Here is an 8,098-nt window from a genome sequence, read left to right on the forward strand (position 1 = left end):
CCCTGGAGCCCCTCTCAGCTGCTGCACCCTCAGCCCTGGTCAGCCCCTCAGCTCCTCCAGCTCCTCTGGCTATGGCTGTCTGATTTCTGAAATGATTCAGTTTAGGGAATAAACAAAATGGAGCTTCCTCCCTGGGGGAGAGGCATGAGCAGCAGATGAGCAGTGAGAATACCAGCAACCTGCTGTCACAGCCCAAGACTGTCATTACCCTACGTCGCATGTAATTAAGGCTGCGATTCAGCCTCGGTGAATTAATTTGTTCAGTCCTCCTTCACTTGCTGCTGAAATCATGGCATGGGTCCCCTAACTACACCTGGACTTCAGCTGTGAAGTCAGATTTGAACTCTTCAGACTTGAAACAGGAAAACCTCCATCCAGATCCCCTCTCTAGTTCTTTGTGCCTATTTCTTCAATCGAAGGGTTTTGTTTGAAATTGGTGATGAATCAGGACATTTTTGAGGGATCTGAGCAGGACAGAAATCCAGGTGAATTTTGTGTATATATACATTTTTAAAGGTTTCACCTAATTACATCAATATTGCTGTATTAAGTGCAATAATTTTGAGAATCCAGGTATGCACTTCATGTAAAAAGGTGAAACAAGCCTAGGACTGATGATGAGAGTGCTGACGGAACTAATGCACATTTAAAAAAAAACCAAAAACAACAGAAACTGAACTTCCCTTCAATATTGATTTGATCTGGGCTATTGTAGAGCAATGACAACTCTCAGATTGCTTCACATTCCTGTAAGTTAGACTTCAGTGCTTCATGAGAGAACTAAGAAAACATATGAAAAGCCACCATTCAAAATTTCTAACAGCTAATAAGAAATTAGCTACAGAAAGTTCTGCCATTTTATTACATACATGCACACACATATATGTAGAACTGCTTATTTACTCATTAATGAATTTTTTACATCTCCCATCCAGGGTAGCTCCTTTGCTGCAAGGCCCTAGCCAAAATTTAGGGCTAGATGCACAGCCCTTTTCATACATTAACATTATGTTCTAATTCTGGACATTATGTTCTAATTCTTTTTATTTCAAACGGTTATAAATTATTTAAATTGGAGATCTAGCTGACTGTGGTGTAGAGAAATCATGTTTTACCTAAGCTCAGACTGGTTTTTTTAACAATACTATTTATTTCAATACCTGATAAATTCAAATATATTGCCACGCAAGGAAAAAGCTATTTTTCTGTTGAAAATTTAATTGAAGGTTATCCCAAGTAATAATGAAAGCCCTTAGCAGCATTGGCATTACATCAAACATCTCTCCTGGTGCATTACAAAGGTACCTCTGTAGTGCTCATGATCAGAGAAAAGATTAAGTGATACAGAAGGTCGGCTGGTGCTTTCTTAATAAATTCTGGCAACAGAGTTACAACTCTGGACCCTGGCCAAGAGCACAGTTTTCCTGTGCAGTGAAGGGTAGAGCTTAAAACAGAGAAGGCAACAAATCCTCCTCTGCAGCCAGGGCTGGAGAAGGGACAAGCCAGCAGGTGGCCATGGTGGAGCCTCAGAACCACGACTGGGGACAGTTGTACACTATATTCCAATTGATTTTCATATATTTTTTTTTTAATGCAAGTGATTAAAAGCACAGCTGTCCATCTGCACTGCCCAATGACAGCTGGTTTTGCTTTCTCACAGATTAAGTAAAGACAATCAGTCTCTGCAGACCTCTGAGACCACTTCCCATTGATGTCAGAGCCTGGCTCAGCCCCATTCTCACCCCACCCTTTGACTGGGAGCAGCAGGTGACTCCAGTGGGACACCACCATGGCAAGGGCAATCGAGATGCCTTTGTCGACAGGCCAAGCTAAGGAGGCTGTGCCTGACTGCTCCTCAACCACCACAGGGCAGAGCAGCCCTCCCCTTGCGTAGATGGGGTCAGGAGTGGCATCAAGCTGAACAGGAATTGTGAATGAAACAGCAGACATTGTACCCCACAGCCTGGCCACTGAGGAGCATCTTAAATCTCAGCACACAGCTGAAATGATGCTCTTTTACAAACACCACTTTGCCTTAAGCAAAGAAGTTGCATTTATATCAGGTGTCACAGGGGCCCTGCAATACAAATCTTCATTGGAAGCAAAATCAGATTTTTTTGTTGCAACTCTGTAAAACATGCAATGGCATATGATTAGCAATTTTACATGGAAAGAGTCAATTTCATGCTCTTCCCTACTTTTTTCTAGCTCTTACCATCTTGCAGTGTGAAATCTTAGGCAGCAATCACAGCAATACAGTCAAGCAATATTAGAAGAATATCTTTGCAATGCCGAAAAGGGCACATCACACGTGTTAGCAAAATTTGTAATAATACCACATAAATATCAAGCACATCAACATTATTATCCTGCTGCCACCATGAAGGACTGTAGACCAATAGTGTGATAAACACCTCGAGAACTGGAGATTTCCATGCAGGTATCCAAACCAGTTACCTTTTTCCCAAAGGTTTAGAGTGCCAGGCTATCGTCATACAAAATCAGGTGAAGAGATTCCTGTAGAAACAAGACATGGGGTTTAGGATTCCATTTCTAAAACAGTTAATTTAACTTCAAAGTAATTTGATGTTATTAGAGTCATACTTTTGGTTTTGTTATTTCAAGTGTGGATTATTTTCTTACGTATTTTGGTTTTTACTAATGGATAAATAATAATAATAAATAATGTGTCCATTTAATTTTTCCATCTCTTATGGAAAAGGTCAATTATGGAGTTTATACCAGCTTTTAAACCAAAAATTTTTTGTCTGAGGAAGGAATCTAGGAGCTCTCTCTTCTATGAAAGTAAACTTCAATGCTTAAAAAAGATCCAAGTTGATGACAATACCACTTACTGGTTTTACCTCCACTGATAGCATGCTCAAACCGAGATAAGAATCACACCCATGGGTGGTTTCCATCAGGGGGGAATGAACTTCTCAAGATACTCCAGGTAGAGCTGCTCACCTTGCAGTGAGGGTCAGTGTTTCAGCACTGGACTTAGAGAGACAAGAAAAATCAGCATTTGCTGGGATCAGGCCCCTAAAACAGCTTTTCTCTTCACTTTTCACACCAGTGTTTGTACAGACTGGTTATTACAAGTGGGGTCCCAGGTGCTGCAGGGGAAGCAGCCTGTCACACAGCCATACCTGCCAGAGCGTGCCAGCAGGTTTTGGGATCTAGCTACACTTCCAGCAGTTTGCAGCAGCAGATACCTGGGAAGCAGTAATCATGCTCTGGCCAAAGAGGTAAACCAAGGCACAGAGGATGAGGGCCCATTCTGAATCCCAGGGCAATCAGTTAATGATTTGTTTATTACAAAATGGTTAGTCCTTTGTGAACCTGTTCCCTGTTTGCCAATCCACTGTCCTGACTTCTGGACCACATTCAGGCTACTGGACCAGCCCCACTGTTACCTGGTTAAAAAGATTGAGAACAATTTTCCCTTTGTATTTGCTTTTGCACAGGCAAGTTTTTGCACCATCAGACTGAAATATGTTTCTCTGAAGTGCTTCATTCCCACAGGGTTTGTGGCTTTGCACTGAGGTCCATCATACCTAAGGGTTCTGTTTACTTCAGCTGTTTGCATTTTCTCCAAGGCTCCCGAGACAGCTGGACTGCTATGGGACTATCAGGGTGATGAAAAAACTTTCAGTGCTTTGCTCCGAAATGTCCAAAGACAACGCTTCCAGAAAGGCAAAAAGGTCTTGAGAACACATTCCTGTGAGGCTTGTAAGAGGATCCTGAGTCTGAAAGTTAAACAAACAAGAAACCCACATTTTCTGCGAGTCAGACTGGATCAAGACTTTTTCCTCAAGGTATAGAAATTTCAGCTGACCTGCTGGTGACTCCTCACTCTTGCCTCATGTAAAATTGAATCAGGCTTCACACATAAGACCCAGGATAGCACGCTGTTTAGTGGGGAAGTGAAATCTTCTCAAGTTTTCCTCCTGACTTTGAGACCTTTCCCCCCTGGAACCATATGTTTACAAAGAAAGAGACGCTGCTACAAGCAAACGCATTTCAACCTTCCCTGCTGTTATTCTGAGTCAAAGCAGATCTGAATAAGCTGCATCAGATATATTTAACAGTTGCCATGCACCAGTGAAAAGTACATTGTTTTGGACTTATTTCTGTAGTGTTTCTTGGGATGAATGCCCTTAAGTCTACAGACATTTGGGCACTGAGCAGAATCCAGCACATGAGGATAGTGGCTGAGGGAGTTTATTGACATATCTACATTTTAGTTCAGATTAGGGTTGCTCATTTGAACTAAATCTTCCAAGCACAGCAGTTCAGAATTAGTTGAAGGTATGATTTGTCATGACTGAACACTATAAAACTGAAGGAGTAAATTCATGGATACAGCTTCACTTCTCACCTGGGAACAACATTTAACACAGGACTAGAAATGAAGCCCTTCCTTTCATGGTTGAGTGGATTCAGTGAGAGCTGTGGATACCAGTGCCCGTACTGCCTTTTCAACACACCTGTACGATACTCAGCACACCTTGACTCCTGAAAACAGTGACAACAGCTATTTCAGCTTGACCCTGTGCTTCCCCTCTCCAGCTCACTGTTGGCAGCTGGAATTTCAGCTTCTGTTTTCTTCTCCCCAACTTCCAACCCCCGCCCTTCCCTTCCCCTCCCCGCCCCGTGCTGACCCCCAGCTTACAGAGACTCGGCACCACGATATACAGGACACACTGCAATTCAAAGGCCAAAAGTTGCTAAAGCGCTTATGCAAGTTAATTACTGTGCCTGTTTAATCCTATGTAATGCAGATTAGCGCTGTCAGCCACTGCTCGGAGAGCACTTGATGTTACAGGCTGGGCCATCAGCAGGGGCAGAGTCACTGGGAGTGAGGAGATGCTGACCAGTGCTGGGAACAGAAACCTCTCACACCGTTCCCTGGTTGCTATCAGGATGCAGGAGTTGGACACAAAAGCTACATATGAAAAAAAGGCAGGTTTAAAGAGAGTACTGCACCCTTCATTTCAAAAGGAAGTTGTCAGCTTTGACCCCCATGCCCCACTTCTGCACCTTCAGATGAAAAAGTCCAGAGAGGAGATCCACAAAAGAAAGACATCCTTATGCCAAGACACCAGCCATGGTGAAGTTGAGCCACTAGGCACTATTAATATATCAAACTACAACTCCTAATGCACGTTTCCATCAAAATGAACACCGAGAGGTCACAGAAAGCTGCCCAGTTTGAAAGGGACATCATCCACCAGGCAGGAGAAGGCGGAAAGGTGGAGCACTTCCTTGGAACTTCTACTTTGCACAACCTGAGTCCAATCTAATAGGATTAATTTACAGTCATTACTCAGGTAAAATGTCCTTTGGCAGCAGTGTGTGTTTACATAGGGCCTGCTTATTCCCTGAAGGAGTGCAAATACCATGTGTTCAGACAGCTCAATTAAAAAATTACTGACATGTAATATTTCAGAATTTCCAGCACTGCTTTTCCTATTCTGAAATGTTAAAAAATACGGGTTATCTTGATTCGTAAGTGGTAGCCAGGACTACAGCATTTCATACGACACCATTGGTAACCCAGCTGCAGTAATAATGCCAATTTCCTCCACCCATGCATTACTTAACAGTTAAGCAAATATTTTCCACCTCAGCAGATTTTACGATCAAATTACAGACTTATCTCTCTCTGGTTCATGGCTGATACCACTTTGATTGATGGAGGTAATAATGACAGAATATGTGATAAGGTTGTCTATCACTGGCTGAGACTCAAGGCATAGGACACTAAACTTCCACGCTGCTAAAAACCCTTTTTATTCCATGTGACTTACAGATGCAGTAAAATTCAATCATTACTTTAGAAAGAGTATATTTAAATATAAATCACATCAATACTTCTTTTACATTGGAAATCTAAGTCACTTGTATTCTAAAAAATTAGATTTTGCAAGCAAAAGAGATGAGAGATTAAAAGATGAATGAAGTGTCTTGAGATGTTTAATACTGCACTCAGCATGCTTCAGCCACTCGCCTCAATGCCCGAGCATGGACATTAAACTTGCAGCCATCTACCTCAAGATGAATCACAATTTCCTTAAAATCTGCCTGCCAGCAGGGCCATGTGCAGCACCACAGTGATGGGGTGATGCTCACAGGTGAGTGCACTGAGCCTTGGCAACAGCCAGAGACATTCCTGCCCACGCCTGCCTCTTCCTCGTGCCTCTGCCAGTCTGCCCGAGTTTCAACGAAGGGTCGAGGCAAGATGCCAGGCTGAGATGTGGACACGCATCTCGTCCCACCAGCTCTGCTTCAGGAGTGCTGACGTCCATCAGGGAGATGGGGAAGGCAGCGGAGGTGACGTCTCAGCCACCACCGCAAGCCCTGCAGCAGCTCAGGCAGCAGACACCCCGCTCCCCAAGGACAGTGGGCATCCAAAGAGCGGGGTTACCTCTGGCTACGCAGGAGGAAATGGCAGACAAAACATCTTGGCCAATCATTAGCAAAGCCACTCACTTCACGCAGCAGTGGAACAAGATACTGCAAATGAGGAAGGCAAAAGCATCCCTCAGGTAAACGTGGCAAGTACGGAACAGCAGAGCGGGGTAGGGAAAATCGCTCAAAAGGATGAACACGCTGAAAAATAACCCCTGGTACAATGTAAACAGGCTTCCACCTTGAGAATATTAAACATTTTTTCATAGGGTCTTTTTTTCCTTTTGCTGAAGATCAAAAAGCAATGATGTATTTCAGTAGCTTCCAGAGCAGCAACAGTTGTGTTACCTTTTCTGTGCCTTTCTTCCTCCTTCCGTCTTCAGGAATTAAAACGTCGAGCTGCAAAGTCATACGTAGAATTTTTTTTTTTCAGGTGAAACACTGAACCGGAAGGAAAACAGGCAGGGAACAAATGCATTCCAGCAGCAGCAGCACCTTCCTAAGCGCAAGACAAACACGCCAAATCCGGGCAGTCGGGAGGCAGAGTCAGCGTGTTTTAGCTCCATAAAGCTTGACCAAACCACCAGCCCAACAGCTCCCGCAGGCAGGCAGAAGACAAACTCACCTCCTCCGCTGTTCCCTCTCACCCCGCCTGCGTTGGCTTCCTGCTCTGGAAGCGAGGCGAACAGGGAGACACGCACCGCGGAGCACACGCGTGGCAGGGCACGCTTCCATCCATCCCTGCCGCTTTGGAAGCGTGAGAGAGCGCACATGCCTAAATCTTGGTATCCAGGGACAGAATTTCAAGGGCATCCCGCCCTCTCCTGTCCCTGGAGGTGAGGATCGGTTGTTGGTTCCTCTCCGCATCCCGGTCCCGCCGCACGGGCGGTGCGGGAGCCGCTTCCCGCAACGGGCCGCGGGCGGCACCTGGCGGCGCTCCCTGAGCCCGCACGGCTCATCCCGGCCCGGCGCTCCCCACCTTCCCCAAACTCAAAACAGGCAGTGCTGTGTCACTTACCGAAACGAGAAACGGCACAGATTTTAGCAGCAAGTAAACCACCTGGCTTGTGTTTTAGCGTGGACTTCCAGTGCATTTTGAAGCACGGTAGATGTCCGTATTACTACGTGTAAGAATTAGTCCTAAGCAACTTCCCCAGGAAAACGCTGTAGTTCATGTCTCCAGAGGACAACCAGTGCTCTGCAAACAAAGAGAATGAGAGTTTTCCACTCAACACACCTATTCTCTGTGATTAAATAATGCTTGCTGTCTGCAGAAGGGAAAGATGAGACCACCGCTGACTCATGTTAGCCAAGAAAAGCTCACAGCCAACATGCCGGGCTCCTGGTCTGTTCATTAAATTTCAGCATGGCTATTCCAAAAGCAGTGGGGCTCCATTCATGCCGGAAGGAAACTTAACTGAAAATAAATTGCACAAACAGAAGATGCCCCCTGGCTAACAGTTGTAATTGTTACAACTGCCCAAGATGGAAAAGGATCCAGGTTAAATGCCTGTCCATTGGGGTAACAAGTATCTCTTGACCCCAGCACGCTTTAAGGGAAGCTCTTCCTCTTTGCACCACAAACGCTTTTCCCAAGCTTGTGCTGTTTGTGAAACTCAGTGTATGGAAGGCAACCATAGAGGATATGGTTCCTCACCTTCTTTTAGCTACTTTTTTAGATGCA

At 44.7% G+C, this 8,098-nt stretch overlaps 1 long non-coding RNA gene across 2 annotated transcripts; it reads right to left on the reverse strand.

Moving 5' to 3' along the window:
* Nucleotides 1–256: 256 nt before the first annotated feature.
* On the reverse strand, nucleotides 257–3,748 carry LOC126636432 (uncharacterized). 2 transcript variants are annotated; one of them, XR_007627988.1, is made up of 3 exons: nucleotides 3,558–3,748; nucleotides 2,856–2,994; nucleotides 257–2,517 (listed from the first exon to the last, which is right to left on the reverse strand). It is a non-coding gene; the product is annotated as an uncharacterized LOC126636432 (long non-coding RNA). The 2 variants fall into 2 exon arrangements; XR_007627987.1 differs by having other exon boundaries at nucleotides 2,856–2,999.
* Between the last annotated feature and the right edge of the window lie 4,350 nt (nucleotides 3,749–8,098).

Source organism: Myiozetetes cayanensis, unplaced genomic scaffold (assembly GCF_022539395.1).
Source record: "Myiozetetes cayanensis isolate MyiCay16 unplaced genomic scaffold, myiCay2020 scf13, whole genome shotgun sequence".
NCBI lineage: Eukaryota > Metazoa > Chordata > Aves > Passeriformes > Tyrannidae > Myiozetetes > Myiozetetes cayanensis.